The 18,676-nt window shown below is 37.9% G+C and overlaps 1 protein-coding gene across 2 annotated transcripts in view; it reads left to right on the forward strand.

Moving 5' to 3' along the window:
• Nucleotides 1–18,676, forward strand: part of LOC131684683 (soluble guanylate cyclase 88E) — a 215,018-nt gene continuing 196,342 nt past the window's right edge. Inside the window, exon 1 of one of the 2 annotated variants that reach the window (XM_058967765.1) lies at nucleotides 1–336. The gene's annotated coding sequence lies outside the window, so the exon portion shown is untranslated. Of the gene's footprint in view, nucleotides 337–9,514; nucleotides 9,970–18,676 lie in introns of those variants that run through there. The other variant, XM_058967764.1, reaches the window with a different exon arrangement.

An 18,676-nucleotide genomic window follows, 5' to 3' on the forward strand; every position in this document is an offset into this window, starting at 1 on the left:
GTTTGGTTGTAAGCTTTCCTCCCCAAGGAGCAGCGGTTAGCAGATTGTTGGATATATGGTTTCTTTGTGTTGCACTGGCAGGGACAAGTGATATTTGGTGTTAGGAGATCCTGGTTATGCAAAGTGCGTGCATAGTTCCGAAAGTGGACGAGTGCTGACATTATCTAAATAGTGATCAGCGATAAGTGAAATCTGTTGAATTGAATCTACCTAATTCGAAGATTGACACATTGGCAAATATAAAGTGGTCTTGATGTATAAGAAAGAATTTCGTTAAGATCAAGTTTCACGGATGAATCGTGAAAAACATTTTTAATTGAGTGCTGCAAATATTCGGTATGTTATGAAAATCCAATTTTTAATTACAATTTACAGTTTAATATAATTTATGTAATAAATTATTTTTTCGCTGTCACTTGTAATAATGGAGACGCGTGGCATTTGATGAAGTTTTCCATGAAACTAAAAACCGTTTCGAATTGCAAATAAATAATTTTTTTTTGAATCTTTTTATCATTTAGAGGACTTAGGAACTAGTAAACTTGATTGATTCTCACACTTTTATTCTTTAAAATCGCAGGCCAAATGCAACACGTAACTTACTTTATGAGGTTTAAAATAGGCTAGTTTGACTTGTTTGGCCAGCATCCTTTTGATTTTAAACCTATGGTAACTAGAGGCACGTACACATCTTTTCAGCCAGATTGGTTTTCAACAGAAAACTGCAATATTTTTGTGATCACATACACATAACTCCTCTTTTGGAATTTTGTAGATGAAAAGTTGATGTGTTACACTGATACATTAAGGGGTACAAACAAAGATGAGGAGGAGAAGTGCTAAATTAGTGATTTTTTTAAGGGTTTTATGCAAATTTTATTTGAGAATGTGAATAATAATTTGTTGGTAGTACTACCGAAGAAAAAAAGTTGAGATAAAAAATATGAAAAATTGTCGTGTCATGGTCACGCTTTTTTGCAGCGAGTTTCTAAGGCGTCAGTTCATCAATTTCTACACTCAACTGAAATCAACAAAGAAAAGTGTGTTGTGGTTTAATTGAATGGTTTGGTTTTCCAAAAACAATTTTTCCCAATAAAAAACCATGTTGGCAAAACAATCGATTTTTGAAAAGATCAACAAAATTTAATATAATCTCATTGCAAAGAATCTAAAATTTTGGAATGAAAAATGAACAGTTCCAGTACACGAGATTGTAAATGCAAACCACCTACAAAATTTAAAATCGGTTCTAGTGTTTTTGAGATATCACGTTCCCCGTAATAGTACTTTTCAAAAAATTCCACTCCGAGACAATCATGTCTAAAGTTTTGTGTTAACTTCGTTGGTGGATGGAACCAACTCTATACGAACGGCTGTGATTTGAAATGTTGTGCTCCGATCTGAACGAAATTTCGCACAGATATTTTTGAAAACATATACTTTCAGAATATCTATTTTTTTTAACCCCAACTTACTACATAACCTTTTAAGCGTTTCATGCCCAATTTTTTTTTCTAGTGCAGGTAGGATTTCAAAACTATATTTTCTTGAAAGACGAAAAGCCTTTTTCCTTAAAGATCAACTATCTTTCCTCGCAATGCTAGAAGCTGCTCAATTTTTACCTTTCAATGCTCAATACAATTCTAGAATATTTACAGTAGTTCACTTGCGTGGAAAACGTAGCCAAAGGCAGTCTAAATTGATAAGCTTTATCAGTTTTCAATAATATTTCAACATTACGAAGATATATGAAAAAATGATTTTATATCATCAACGTAAACTGTTCCTGGCAGCACTGCTACATCGGAATCCAATCAGACTAATTGCAATAACTCCAGCTGATCCTTGTAACTGTTAATATACAAAAGAAAGGCACTAATCACAAAGTTATAACTGTTTAAAGAATGTTGTTGTCCGCAAACAACATGGGCATGAATGGGTTAATAACGAAGTCAAAGGAGCTTCAAGTCAAGGTTTAGAAAAATTAGAAATTTAAAGTGGCCTGACGTCGACATCTTGTTCTGACATATTATTAGTGTACTGCTCAATTGCGTGCTAGTTCAATGATCCTATCGACACATTTGATCAGAGCACGAATATCAGATAAATAGCTAGTATTTCACAAGTGGGCTTCCATTTGTTCCAGAAGTTGTATTTTTCATTTGTATGGGATTTGCTCAAACATTGTTCGATGCTCAGACAGCCGATGCTTATATACCAATCGACTCGGCTCGAGAGGAACGACACTCGCTGATGTATTGAAGAAATGAACTTGTAATTTATTTTTCTGAACGGATTGGCGGATAAAGATTGGCTTTGGTTATAGTTCGAAATGGATTCGCATTTCCAACATTGCTCGAGAATGACCGTGGATGTTTTGAAATCTGTCATGAAACAAAGACTGAATTGCTCTAAATTCACGTTTTGACAGTTTCAGTGCTCGATAAAATCAAAACAGAATATTTCCAGCAGCATATCCGTTGGAACAAATTAAAACTAAAACATAAATTATGTATGCTGCCAGAATTAGTGAAAAGTTCAAAAATAGTATACAGAGTTGCCAGTTACGACAAATTGGTCGGTATTCGAGCAAAATTGGATTAAGATTGTATAGATTTGTTGTAATTTCTTCGATTTTTTAGCAATACTCGATTTGTTAATTTTCTTTTTAATTTCCTAAAATTATCGGAAAAATACGACTTAATTCAAAACTGAACCGAATATAATATTTATTCTGAAGTTTCGATCAACAGAGCTTTCGGAAAATTGTGGGAATGGTATCTTGTAACTGATCTCTTACCCAGTTAAGCTCAGCCGGAAATGAACCGGAATTCAGGCTGGTTCCAGCTCGTATTCCGGCTCCAGTGACACAACCGATTCTAGTTAGAATCGGTTGTGTCACTGAAGTCGGAATGCGAACAGGAACCAGCCAGAATTCCAGTCCATTTCCGGTTGATCTTTACTGGGTAGTCGGGATTCCATAGCAGTCTAAATCACATCTATGAAAACACTCTAATGGAAACTGATTTCGGAGTTCTGAAACTAATTATAATTCTCAATTTCTCAATCATGTTGAGCTCATATTTAAAGGGATGTTGTGAAATGCATATTAATTCTTCAAAAGGGCTAATGAGATTTTTGTAAATTCAACTCGGCAGCGGAATAATGAACAAAATAAGCTTTGTTCATTATTCCGCTGCCGAGTTGAATTTCATGAAAGATACACATGAATCAACATCTTTACCCTTGGTGGAATCAATTTCAAATGTTATGTGTTGAAATTAAGAAACAAATTAAGAGAAATCAGCAAAACAAAAGTAAACAAATCTTATTAGCCCTATTCAAGAGTTGATATGGAAATATGGATTAAGGACAATTTTCGAACGGGAAGTGAAGTTGGAATAGATTGAATGACTATGAAATATAGAACTGCTTATCGAAAAATTGCGTTCATTTCAACATTTGTTGAAAATATTTTTGGTTTGAAAATGCGTAGAGTTTCGAAAAGAGCAGGAAAATTTTGAAAAATGTTTGGAGTTTGATTTTAGCAGGTCATGATCGATTTTTATGAGTATTTCATTTTTGTTACAATTACAGAATTTCTAAAATAAATGTTCGAAAACAGTTTTTACGGCCAATAATCACAATAATTCGATACAGGCAAATTTGATTTAGCATCTTCGAACAATTTTAAAACTTCAAACAACAAAACAATTTTCTCCTAGAATATATCATGAAGCATTTATTTTTTAAACAAATTTAGTTCGAGACTTAATGTCTTCAGCAAAGCTTTCGGGAGTGCTATTACACACAAATTTGTTGAGGGTATTAATGACCCTGAGTTTCGAAACATATTAGGCTAGTTGTGTAAAAAACCTTAAAATAAGTTATTCTGATATAACCGTGTATGATTAATCGCTCGCGCTTGGAAGAAAATGGGGCAGCCAGCAGAAATCCGTCAGTGTTCCGGCAGCTGTCAAAATTATCCAAATGGCGCTGCCAGAATTCAGCTATACTCCTGCCAGTCATGCTGGGCAGATTCGCCTGACCGGTTCTATTTTGTTAGTCTTTGTTTAATTTTCGCAACAAATTTCCAAGAAGGATAGTTTTGGCAGCTGAAAAATATAAGGAGAAACAAATATTATGTTTTAAATTACGGTAAGTATTGTGAATTTCATGTCTCAAATTACGGAAGACATGTTTTTATTATAAATATATTCAAAATTTAAAAAAAAAAAATAGAAAATACAAGAACATCCTGAAGCGGTACAGAACGGATCCTGCCAGTGCGTGCCTGGCAGAAATCTGGCAGGAAATAGGTTAAAACCGTTAATAACTGTAAGGCGAAAAATTCTGCCAGAAACGGTGGTTGCATTCGAGCCGGCAGGCTGGCAGAGTTCTGCCAGTCAGACCCCCAGAAATTCTGCCAGAGTTTTTATTTCGCTGCCGGCTATCTGGGGGGAATTCTGCCAGGCACGTCCGAGCGGGGCAGAATTCAGCTACACACTTAAAATCCATTACCTACCAGTAGGTAATTTTAATTTGCTGTCCTTATCTCACTGCCGGAAAACAAGCGAGAGGGAATGATTTTTTACTCATTTTGAGTAAATTCATTAATGGGATGAAGTTTAGTCGGCTTTGGGGAATATTTCATTATTTTTGGGTAAATTTGGACTCCTTATCTTTCGTTTTTCGTTGGAGGAAGTAGGATGCACAGATTTAAAATTACCTATTGCTAGGTAATGCAAGTTTTCTGTGTATACTCTTGCCAGTCATGCCGGGCAGATTCGCCTGATCGGTTCTATTTTGTTAGCCTTTGTTTAATTTTCGCCACATTTACAACAAATTTCCAAGACGGTTATTTTTGGCAGATGAAAAATATAAGGATAAACAAATATTATGTTTTAAAATACAGTAAGTAATGTGAATTTCATGTCTCCAGTTGCGGAGGACATGTTTTTATTATAAATAGATTTAAAATTTAAAAAAAATAGAAAATACAAGAAAAGTCCGAAGCGGTACCGAACCGGTCCTGCCGGCGCGTAAGGTGAAAAATTCTGCCAGAAACGGCTGTTGCCAGCTAGACCCCCAGAAATTCTGCCAGAAATTTTATTTCACTGCCGCCTTCTGCTGTTTGTAATCAATAAAGTGCACAATTTGCTTAAGGCTTGAGTTTTTGAAGCTCACAATAAAAAATTAATTCGATGAAAATGGATTTAAGAAAATTTTAAGTTTTATAGCTCGATATGCATCATACATGAAGCATTCAAACATACCTTCTACAAAGTTGTTTCTTTTTTGATTTTTTAAGAGTTAATTCTCCATAATTACTTGTAGAAGAATTAATTAATTAATTAAAATATTATATTAGAAGATGCGCTGTTTTGTTGAAAAACGTCTTCGAAGCTTACATATATTCCTCGTTTGGACGTAATTCATGCTTCCTTCTTTTTTTGTTTTTTTATGAACGTGTTCAATGGAAAATATACAGAAAGAATGGCCGGAACGGCGACAATTCACCTCCTATTGGATACACTGAGAAAAGATATTTCCTCAAGCCATCGAGGAACTGTGATGGTGTCATCACATATTCCTAATAGTATCGTGATAGCTACCACAGGCCCAATACCTACCAACTGTCTTCCCAACTGAACATCGTACACAATATTCGTTCTGGTTCTGGGCTCATATTAAACTTACACTCCGTGTACGAACTCGAACACGCTATTTCGTACTAAAACCTGTGCACATGTTCGCCAGCACAACCGAAACCCATGTACGTACACGGTGTGCGTACACATAGGTTCGTGGCAACAGTTTTCTCTTTCTCACTCTCATCATCACTAGCGTTGACTCTTTGTGCCTTGGACGAATCGTTCTCGTGTACGCAACCGGTGTATGTACAGGGGTGTTTAAACTCGAGTTTGTACATCGTTCGTTTGTTTAGTTTCTTTAATTGGTGCGGCATGTTTACGTTAGCTTGGCTATGCCAATTTGTTTGTTTTTCATTTTATTGTTTTCAATCCAGGTGATTACAATTGTAGTTGTTGTGTATATAAAAATCAAGAGGAAAAATTTTACAGCTATCTTAAAACTAGGAATACAAGTAATATAAATTGGTATTTTTAGTATTCGGTCATTTGGCTGGAAGACACTTAACCGAATGCCGTTTGGCCGAACGCCATTTGTGCGTCTGCCATTTGGCCAAAAGGGTTGCCCGAATGTGTCATTTTTTGCCGAATGGATCAATTGACCGAATGTTGTTCGTACGAACAGGGTTAGGGTTATTAGGGGGGTGGGGGTGGCAGCTAAATTGGGGAATCAAGATATTTCCACTTTGGCGTGATAGCTACAAAATTCTCGGATTCCATTTGGAACTCATCTGTGCCAAAGGGAAAGGGGAGCCATTTTTGGGCCATTTGGCGGTTTTTGATTTCTGAATAGTCCCTTTGGTTTAACCAAAAAAGAAGTTCCATAAGTCATACATTGCTACATGTACCTTAGGTAGTATTCTTCGAACTCAGAGGGAAATTTTTTGAGCATAGAAAAATTAAAGGCTTATTCAAAGGTAGTTCGGATATCACCACCATATGCGCTACTGTCGTCATTGTGATTTGTGGGTGAGTTGATATGGGCTGGTTGGGTGGCGCTAAAGAGTATCGCAGAGCTTCGGTTATTTGAGAGCCAAAATCTGCTTGTGAAAACCAGACCAGAAAAAAGTTTTATGCCCACAAAAGTGCCGACCGCTGGAAGAAAACGCGAAGAATCCGCCCCGCCAATCCGTCTTTGGTGACAGAACAACAAAGGAAAAAGGATTAGAAAAAGATTTGTTATATTATTTAAACTAAATTAGCTTGTCTCCCTTGTGTTTTATTTAGGCTACGAACATCCGAAATTCCCGGTAGAAGTGTCTTTGTCGCCCAGTCAAAAGAGTCTGTCGGGTAAATTTATATCAGGACCGAAGTATTGGGTTAACCCATACTTAGACTTGGCTGTTTACACTTTTAAATATGTTCAACCTTGGATGTCTGTTATCTGTGTTGGAAATATTTCACATTCTGATTGTTTTTCCACAATGTAACAATACCAAGATTTAGGAATTTTAACAACGTCCAAGAGAACAACAGACTAAAATCATTCATATTTCGATCTGTCATCCAATCGAAAAAGTACATTTTGTATTTTATTTCTAATTACATCTTTCTTTGTTTACAACATGAGATGTTCTTTAGAGGTCAGAGAACTGAATGATAAAGTGAAATTAAATAAATTTTTGACATCAGATTAAATTGGCTTCGACCAAATAGCGCACGACCAAATAGCATTCGACCAACTGGCCTTTTAGTGGGCGTAGCTTGCAAACTTACCCTCAAATAGAAACTTTTCTGGCGGATGTGAGTCCGTAAACGTCAAAGAATTTGTTGCATTTTTCCAAGCGAAAGTGGCACATTCTTTCATGACGTTACAACGATTTGATTAATCTTCATTCGACAAATATGTTATAACTTTATCAAATGAACGCCTACATCAAAACTTATTACAGATTCAGCTAGTAGACAAAATTTCACGAAAGATTCAATCAACATTAACTCAAAATACTAGAAGAGTATTGTTTTATGACCGATAATGTAACGTGACGCGTCACAAATTAGAACTTTCAACGTATTTCAATAAAAGTCAAATCATCAAATTCTAGTATATTCAGTTTATATTGATTGATTCTTTCTTGAAATTTTGCCTATTTTCCGAATCAGTAATAAGTTTTGATGTAGGCGTTCATTTGATAAAGTTATAACATATTTGTCGAAACGTCACGAAGGAATGTGTCAAGTGCAATATTTTAGTAATAGCACTGATGGAACATTGCAAACTTAATTATCACATGGCTATTATTCACCGTGCTGAGTATTATTCACAGGATCTTTGTGAATCCGATTACTGAACCGCTTATCATTTGATATGTAACACCCAGTGTAGTAATGAGTTGTAGGCTGTATCTGTAGAGTTCATTATTCCTGCGGAAAAGAAGAATTCGGGATGATTACTAGGATGGTTGTTTCAGAACAAAAACGAACCGGTGCTGATGGTTTTTTGGTTTTCATACAACTCTTCATTTTCGTTTTCAATGTCGTGCACTTCCTTAGGTTGTCCCCTCCGGTTGTCTTTATAAGAGGAAGTCTTCTCCTTGTACAAGTCTTAGCAATCTTTGTCCCACCACGGGATAGGAGACAACCGACAGCGGGTGTTCGCGTCCGGTACGCGTTTCGTCTGAGTTTGAATCGCGCTGTCAGAATAATACCAGCCAAAAAAGTGCGTGCTTCTTATGGAGAAAACTCTTAGACTCAATTTTACCAATTTTGTCGCGTAGCTCTTCCACACAATATTTCGTGTGAGGTCAAACGAAACATTGATTTTTTTATATGGTCTTGAACCGTTAGCGATTGTAATTACGACCTGCAGATGCTCGCTACAGTGGGGATCAGAAATTCCTTCCACATACAATCTAACCGTAGCGCTGTTGAACTGGGAGGTAAATCTAACGCGGACGAGCTGGTGATGCAGGAGTGTATGTAATTTTTCCCCTGTTCAAAATAGTCATATTAAAACTGTCACAAAGATCGGGGAGTAAGGTGGATCAATTATCACCTTAAAAACAACCCCACGTCGTACCGTGGGAATCCTAAGTCTTCAAAGAACAGCCTCGGTGCGGGGAGCATTTCCGTAATACAGTGAAGACCCGTTTTTATCAACCTCTTGGTGAATTTTAGGCTGATAAAACGGGGACATTGACATAATCGGGACATACATTTTTCTTTCTTTTTAAGAAACCGAAGCTCTAAAAATATTCTCCTTTAGTCCCTAGATATAGCATCATAACCTTTCTTGATTATCTAGCTTAAATTTCCCTTAAGGGATTCTGACAGCGCAAAATCAATTTTTTTTTTCATTTTTCGGATTAAGATAAGAAAAATATGCTGAAGAAAGGATTTACTCGAATTCAACGTGGTTCGTCTGATAGAGCCCATCAAACTACCAACTATCCATTTTCACATTAGGCTGAAAAGATCGGGTCAATAAGCTGATAAAATCGGGGATAGATAAACTCGGGACCTCACTGTATCACAAAGCCGTCGGTGGCCTACCGAGGGTCTGAGGGAAATGTTAACATAACTAACTTGCGTGAAAATGTAGAACACTAGTGCGAATCGAAAAGCGAAACTTTTTCGCTCTTATGATTATCACAATGGTGGATTATGCTTTAACTATTATGCTGCTAGTTTACGACTAATATGAAGTCAGTTCTTAGCATAATGTTCGGAACTCCGTTTAACCTCAATCATAAAATACATAATATTTATATGATATAAGAGAAAGGTTCCTTAAAATAACCAAAATCCCGGCAACCCTGCTCATCGTTTCGAAGCGCAATACGAAAATGCAGCATCCTCTTTGGCTCTTGACTGCTTAGTGTGACGGACCATCAGCAGTTTTCCCGATCCAGTCGTCGTGGAAATTTGCTCCGGTGCGGTTGTGTTTTCGAGTTACTCCGATTCTCGGTATATACATAGTAGTGAGAGAGAAAATTCGAGCATCTTTCAGCACTAGTGTGCCATATAAGCTGCCGACAGCAGAAGGCTTGGCAGATTGGCTTCTGCTGCTGTTACTGTGAATGAACGTAGATAATGTTGGCTCGATTCCTGGCTGCGGCTGACGAGTGAGATTACGTACCAGCAGTTTGTAGAGTGAGCTTAAAACGGTGTCTTGTTTTGATTGACCCGATATTGCCACAAACAGAAATCAATCATCACTTCCGGTGTGAAAATTCGCTCAGCTTCCAATCTTATTGGTGGAAATAGGATTTCGCGGAAAGCGAGATTGATACGGTGGGTGGTAGTGCAAACAGGACTTCGGTTAGTCCTACTCGGCTGGTGGGTGGTGTCTCTGCCTGGCGTGTGGGAGTTTGTTTGGGTAGGTGCAAAAAAAGTTCTGTTTAAAGAGTGTTTTGCTTCGAGCGTTTAATTTGTATTTACTTGTTCTGTTTCCGTTAAAGTGGATGCTTGAAAATACCCTTCTAGCGAATGAACGCAATGTATTTGCAGTTGAGCGGTCGACCACCCACGATCCGTCGAGAGACGAAAAGTTGGGATGAAAAAGGACATCACATCAATTTCCGATTTTATGTTTATGTGGTTGCAAGCTTGCGGTATGCGCAATATGGCATTTAGTTTCGTTGGATATGAAAAGTTCGGAGTCGACACTCTAAGAAAGTGGGTGTTTCAGTAGTTGTGCTAATAGTACTAGCCTAGTACCAGTAACAGTGACAATACAAATCAATTCTTATGCTCACATATTCAACATTTTTTGTCATATTAATATACGTGCTTCTCTAGATCAAAGTACATTATGTGAAAAATCATAAATAATCATGCATTAGAATACTTTACCGCCTCATTGATGTGTTTTACTATTTCAAAAATATCCGCTATGATTAAATACATCTACTATTGGAACTCTTGTGGTATAGAAGCAATGTCACGACTGAAAAAACAAAAGTTTTCCTCAACAAATGCAGTGCTAGAAACCGGTTAATTTTTACCCTTTGATGCTCAATAAAACTCTCCTAAACTTTTTACAATATTTCAATTGCTTAGAAAAGATATCCTAAACAGCCAAAATTGCTAGGACTTATATTTTTGAGGGTATATAGTTTAAATAAAAAAATATTGAGGTTTAAAAACGTTGTTGCTTTTAAACAACACACTGAGAGAATATATTCGTAAATCTGCTACGAAAAGGTTTTGCACAGAATACTTTCGTAAAATATACGAATTTTTCGTACATTTAATTATTCGTAGTTTTATGGAAACGTTTTTTTATTATGAGTTTTTCGTAAAACCACGAAACATTTTTCGTAGGCTTATTACGAATATGAAATTTATGAAAGTTTTTTTTAATATTTACAAGCATCTTTCCTATTATGAACGATTTTTTTTCAAAGAATCCCCAAACTAATTATAGGGTAAGGTGGGCAAATCCGACCGTTGGGTAAACCCGACCCCTCTCTGTTACCGAAAATCAGAAGCACTACGCGAACTAATATCAATGTTGTCGTGTAGAGCATCGAAAATAATCATAATGGTGGTATGGCAGCATTTTATTAGTCTACATTGAGATGCTCATACGACAAAAAGTGTGATTTTACAACTTTTGATTTGATTTTTGTGCATCATTGACTACAGGATATTCTGATTGTTAAAGTGACTGCATAATAAATGTAAGTGGATTTAAATTGAGATGAATTTAGTACAACCTTTTTCATATTTTTTTTAAATTGCATCGTAATGAAAAATGACGCGGTGGGGCAAATCCGACCTCTAAATATTGGGGTAAATCCGACCGCTTTTTAGCTAAAAAAATTTTTATTTATCAAATTAAAATATATTTTTATTGTTATTATTTATTATTTTTATGCAAAATGGTTCATAATTACAAACGAAAGACACAAAAACATGATGATTATAGTATTCGTCAAGCAATTGCTCCGATGCAAATGGGAATATTATTACGTGCTACTGCTCGTGATTGCAGCATTCCAAGATTGGTATTGAACTCCATTTTCTTTATGTTACAATCCAATAACACAACATTCATTGAGTTATCATTGAAAAACCATAAAATTTGAGTAATATCTGCACTAAATCAACCAAAAACATAGGGGGTCGGGTTTACCCCACCATTTTTAATAACAGCAAAAATGAACATTTTTGTAAAACGCTTGTATCTCAATATATTCTGAAAATCCAAATAAAACGCTATATACCGAAAGTTGTCCAAGAGTCTAACCTTTAATTTGGTATATAAAACGACTTGATCCGACGTAAAATGAGCATTTTACAGTCAAAACCATTTACTAGGTCGGATTTGCCCCATCTTACCCTACTCAAAAAGTTCATATCACTGAACGAATTTATTCGTAAATATGTTACGAATAGTTTCATCCGTTGTTTGATAAAAATCTGGGAAAATCGAATTATTTTCAAATTTCTCATTACTACGAAAGATGTTTGTAGTAATCCTTGCCATTAACAGAATAGATTCGTCATCAACACAAGTCATTTGTTTTGGGCTAATTACGGTTTTTGGTAAAGAATTCCCACAATATTTATTCACAAAAGGAAGTTACTACGAGAGTGCAAGCATTAAACATTGTCGGTATGTGTCACGACCCAATAATTTCACAATCATTTTAATACTAAAAAGTAGGGTTTCCACCTCTGGAGAAGCTTTGTCCCGGAGATTTTCACTGATCAGGGGGGTGGTGGATTTTGAGTGGAACGAGAAAGAAATTGGAATCAAAGCGATTGCTTGGCATTTTAGAGCACTTTAATCGCTTTTTATTACCACGTTAAAGTAAAACTGTAAATTTTTCACGCTTGAGAACGGTTTTATCAGTTTAATGTGGTGTAGTATTTCACTTCCCCGACTAAGTGCCAAGAATACAAAAGCACCAGCTACTCTCACTGTGGAGGTCGAACGAGCATTGCTCTCCTCCACAACTAACAGGAGAATTTGCTCTCCAAAGGAGGCAGAGCTGCGACATCACACTATGTGGTGTCGGTTATTCGTCACCAACAAATTTTAATTTCGCAACAAAGGGGCAAAACTCACCTTAGCCCAGTTAAGGATCGCTGCTGGAGTAGCAACAACACCGCATGAACTCGTTTGATGTTGACCTGGTCAGTTGGATTAGAACAAATCTGCCAGACCTTAGTTCAGTTGGTGATAAGCACCACTAAGAGTGAAATGATTTGGTAAAATTGCAGTAAAATAACTTTTTTACGCCATTTTGAGCGATTTAGTGGAATGCAATATTCCAATTGTAGCACATAGCGAAATATTACTTTCCTTAACCGTCCGGAAGTCGCGCATGTGGCTTACCGAACGAGCAGTCGCTGGTCCCCTAAGACGATTTCGCTAGATTTTCAGAGCAGCGTGCACTCAGTGCACTAGCGCAACTTCCGGAAGGTTAATTTGTAGTAAATTTTATTTGTTTTTCATTTTCATTGCTTTGTGAAAGAAATTAGCAATATTTGGTGAAGTCTTCGCCACCTTGAAACGAAGGGTTAGTCGGGAAAAATAAATATGAACCAGAGTAATAGTTAATTTACACTTTTTAAATATTTTGTCTTTACAAAATATTTAAAAAGTGTAAATTAACTATTATAATTCCAAAATGGAATTAAAATTAATTCCAAAAAAATTGAACCTATGCTTCTTCCCACCAAACCCGGAGAAATTGATGTAAAACCCGGAGATCGCTCCCGAAAACCGGAGTCTCCGGGTCAAACCCGGAGGGGTGGCAACCCTACTCAAAAGTTCGGAGTACTTTGAAATGAAATCAATTTTGCTAGATCGATCTCTTTCAAATAAAAAAATCTGTGGTGTCAAATATCCAACCTAAAAGATCGGATGAGAAAATAACATGGACGAAAATAGTGTTCGTTGAACGAAAATAAAATTGTTCGACTAACGAAATATTTGTGCTATATACAAGCATGACGAAACATTTCGTTTCAATCACGAAACATAGTTTCCTCTTTGACGATACATTTCGCGCAACAAAGTAAATATTTAAAATAATAAATAAAACAATTTTGTTCTTCAATTCGCCAATTTTTTGAGTTCATGAAATGAACGAAACTAACTATTTACAATGTACGAAAATGCTTCGTTGCAGAAAACGACGAATGAATTCGTGCTTTTTAAAAACATTTTCGTTCTATATACGATTTTTTTACAAGTGCATGAAGGAGCTAACATTTGTTTATTTGTTTAATACATCAACAGGCATATCAAAGTCCCAATGATGTTGGCCTTAATGCTAATCTTATTTCTAACAATCAAGTACACAATAACAATAGTCATACAATAATTAAAAACAAAGAATAAAAATGTCAAGTGTTGTTAGCTAATTGATTAAACAGTCTGGAAAAACGTATACGCAGAGTTTGTCGAGAAACCTGCCTGGTTAAAAATTCGCTGCAGACCAGTGATGGCTCCATATATACTATAGTTAGTGCGTCGGAATGGTAATCTGAACATAATGTTGTTGCGTAGTGCTCGAGGTGCGACGTTTATGTTGATTTGTTCCAAAATAGCTGGGGCATCTATACAACCTTGCAGAGTGTCTGCGATGAACAAAGCTCTTGCAGTATTCCTTCGAACATGTAGGGGCTCTAGTTGAATTAGCTGACACCGGTTTTCATAGCGTGGTAGTCGGGAAGGATCTCTCCACGGCAATCTATGAAGCGCGAAACGTAAAAACCGACGCTGAACGGACTCTATTCTCTCAACGCCGTTATTGTAGTTTGGACTCCAAACTTCAGAGCAATATTCTAGTATTGATCGCGATAGAGAACAGTAGGGGAGAGAGGGTAACAATGAAACACATTTTTTCTACAATTTAATTTTGATGATAATACTTGTTATTTGTGTAACCAAAAGTGATACATAATGCCACTTTGCTGTTAACTAATACATATATTTTTTCCAGCTGGTAAAATTCACAGGAAATAACATTTTTTGTATAATAAACAGTCGGTGGTAAAATGTATCAGTGTGCTCCATGGGTAGGAACTATGAAACACGATGTCGTCTATAGTGAAATATTCTACTTACAAATTTTATTCTTTTGTTTTGACGAAGAATGATCCTAACACTTTGAATTTAAGTTATATTGAGGCGAAAATCGTTTGTTTACGAAAGAATCCACTATAACATCGCGTAACATTGAACCACCATATATGCAAATCAGCTGCAATCCTGAAATAAGAGACAATTTCTACAAAACTTGCCCAAATTTACTAATTTTGCACTATATGAGTAGTATTTACTGTTGAAAATCGGAACCCATTCACATTTTGAGACAGACCACAAAAACAAAAAATAATCACTGTTCCCCATACGCCTTCGTTCCACAGTTACCCAATGGGTCTATTCATGAAAATTGTGAAATTACACAGAACCATGAGAAGTTACCAAAAAACTTTGTTCGCGGCATATGTTGAGCATAAAATTTGCTATAAATAGCAATAGACTAAACCTTTATTCAATGAATGGTAACTCATAAAGATGGAATAATGTTTTCCATTGCAAATTTACTCTGGCTATCACAAAACAAACAAATATCCATTAAAAGAGATACAGTTATCAGATCTCTTCCAAAATATAGCAACACGTGTAAAGAATTAGAAATCGTGAAATATGAGAGAATGAGATGATTCTGATCATGCATTATGATTTTATTGAGAATGTTTCATAGTTCCTGCTGATCCAGTTACCCTCTCTCCCCTACATCGATTTAAGACAATCGATATCCGTAAAATGTTTGGCTATTCTGAAGATGCACCCCAGGGCTCGAGATGCTTTACCAACTGTATAAGAGACGTGTTGCTTAAACGTAAGTTGAGAATCTAGAATCCCTCTCAGATCTTTAACGTGGCTGACGCGTTCAATGTCTGTTTCTAGTAGACGGTAGTTAAAATGAATCAAATCCCTTTTCCGTGAAAACGATATAACCGAACACTTCTTCGGGTTCACGCACATGCGGTTCGTGTTACACCAATCAGCAGAGACATCAAGTTGCTGTTGGAGTAATCTGCCATCTTCAATTGAACGAATTAGTCGAAATATCTTGAGGTCATCTGCGAAGGACAATCGTGGAGTCTTCAAAACTAGATATACATCATTGAAGTATAGCAGAAACATCAATGGGGACCATGTGGCTTCCTTGAGATATTCCTGACGTAGAAATGAAGGTGGGAGCCTGACAGTCTCCTATGACAACCGCTATTTCTCGGTCTGTGAGGTAGGATCGAAACAGCTGCAAATCACTACCATTTATTCCAGATCTCTCCATTTTTGCGATTGCGATATCGTGATTTATCTTATCGAAAGCTGCAGATAAGTCGGTGTAAACAACGTCGGTTTGAGCACGATGTTCCATACTCTCTGTTATGTAGGATGTTAAACACAGCAGGTTAGACGCAGTTCACCGTCCGGACGTGAAGCCGTGTTGATCGTCACTTAGGTACTGCCTACAATGAGCCTGAAAATGTTCCATAATCACCAGCTCAAACAACTTCGAAACAGCACTCATTGAAGTTATTCCACGGTAATTATTGACGTCTCGCTTATTACCCTTTTTGTGAACTGGGAATATGTTCGCGTATTTCCAGCAAGATGGAAAAACTCCTCTAGCAATACATGCTCGAAAGATATGAAGAAGCGGAGCAATCAAAGCTTCAATATGCCTTTTCAGGATAACAGAGGGGAACCCGTCGGGTCCCGGATTGAAAGATGACTTAAGCCGAGAGGAAGCTCTGGTAATCATCGTTGCGTCGACATCGATAGTACCCAATGCGTGGCCTACAAGTGGAGCTTTGCTAGCAGCGAGTTCGATTTGCTCAATGGTTAGTGCCTCATCTGTGAATACCTTCGCGAATTTTTCCGAAAAAAGTGCACATATGTCTCGAGATGTGGTAGCTGTGTTACCATTGAAAGTCATAGACGATGGTAGTCCAGATTCCTTGCGCTGCTCGTTTACGTATTTCCAGAAACGGTTAGGATGCGACTTAATATCACGCTGAATATTTTGCTGATATCGAAAGAAAGAGTGTTGACTGGCTCGTTTATAAGCGTGGTTGAGACTAACGTAATAGTTTCTGGGTGGTATTGTGCGATATTTGGTAAATCTCCGCAGGGCAGCTCTGTTGATGAATTTGAGCTGTCGTAGCGTACTCGCTAGCCATGGAGGGCCGGCTTGTCGATAGTGAACTTTCTTCGGAACGTGCCTGTCAATAACGTATCCCAGAACGTTGGAAAAAGTTTGAACTGCGGTTTCGATATCTTCGGGGTCTAGAATATTTTCCCAATCGATGGTGGAAAGAAGGTCTGCGATACTTTGATGGTTAGCTTTACGAAAATCGTAGAAGACGGAAAGCGTTGAAATATCGAAGTCACAGTGCACCAAAGTGCTATCAATCTTGGCGATCAATTGAGGTTGATGCGCTACTAGTTTTACTAGAGGAGAGGGAGCCATCACTATTGATGTGGCGGAGACCTGATCGCTGACAAAACAAAGGTGGAGGTGGCGGCTATTCTCATTGGCAATAGGATTAATTTGTAGTAATGTGGCTGAGCTATAGCTGTCAAGTATCTAGTCTCACTGCAGCTGGGTGGAAAACGGAATGGTCGGAATCCGGATAAAGAAATCCATTGCGGGAAGATTTCCATGAAATGCTAGGAAGGTTAAAATCTCCTACCACCATGATCTCATCAACTGCATTAGCATATTCGAGGATCGTAAAAACCGAGCTGCAGTGTGCTTCGACATATTCGATGTCACAAGCGCGGTCGGGTGGAACATACAACGCACACAGGTACAACTTACGGTCTCCAAGGTCGATAATCGTCCAAACCTGCTCAAGGCAAACCCAAGAAATGTTCTCGACTCTTGCCTTCAAGCAGGAATTAACTGCTACTAATACGCCACCTCCGGTAGATTTTCAGTTATTGTTCGGGTTCCGGTCACAACGAAACACCTTGTAGCCGGTACCGAACCAACCACGTTTCGACGAGGACAATGATGTCAAAACTCTTATCAGAGACTGCAATACGATATTGTTCAACGGTTGAGTTGATTCCACCAACATTTTGATAGTATAACAGCAGCTTGTCCTGTCGTTGACCAAGGCTGGAAATCGAAGAGCTTTGAGGCAAGGAAGAGCTCGCAGATCCATTGTACTTGCCTGTAGTAGGTTTGCGGAAGACCCCTTGTCCCAACACCACCACAGGACCGGGACGGCTGCTGATAGCTGGCAGGAAGGGCTCGACTGTGAAGGGGGGACTAAGGGCTTCCTCACGACTGGTGGCAAGTGTGCGTCCCGGTGACCGAAGAAACGATATTTCGTGAAATGCAGCTGGACTATGTTCCTCTTGTAAACAACTGCGGGTCGCTGACATGAAATGGTTCTGATGCTGGTAATGTGCTGATGCTGATACTGATAATGCGCTGGTAATTAACGACGAACTGGAATCGAGGAACATTTCAGCGCTTAAATTATTCAAAATAAATGGATACTTGCCGCAGTAGGAAGTTTGGAAGACCCTTTCTCCACTCCCACACACAGGACCGGGACGACTGGTGAACGTTGGCTGCAGTAGCTGGACTGTGGTGGGGTGATCGAGGGCTTCCATAATACAAGCGGCAGTGCATCCCGATCTTCCATTAGCGAAATCCATCCTGCTTTGGCTGGTCGAAATTGAATTCCCGAACGAGTACTCCAGTTGGCCAAGTCGACGCTTTGAGTGCGGTGTCGTTTAGTTCGCTCAGAATCTCAACTCGGAAGGAAATGAAGTTGAGTTTCGTGATATCGGTATCCCTCTTGACCAACAATACTGCTTAGGTGTGTCGCTTATTCCGAGGCATTCCTGGGTCATAGCAACAATTTCCTCCACTGTATGGCTCGGGTCGAGACTGCTCAAATAGACCCAAAACTGCTCCAGCTCATCCGCAACAGCTTTAATTTCCCGCTGAATGGTTCTAGTACCACAGATAGCGGCTGCGATGGCACGAATTTTTGCATTATTCTCGCAACTTCGCTTCGGAGTGGGC

Source organism: Topomyia yanbarensis, chromosome 2 (assembly GCF_030247195.1).
Source record: "Topomyia yanbarensis strain Yona2022 chromosome 2, ASM3024719v1, whole genome shotgun sequence".
NCBI classification, from domain to species: Eukaryota; Metazoa; Arthropoda; class Insecta; order Diptera; family Culicidae; genus Topomyia; species Topomyia yanbarensis.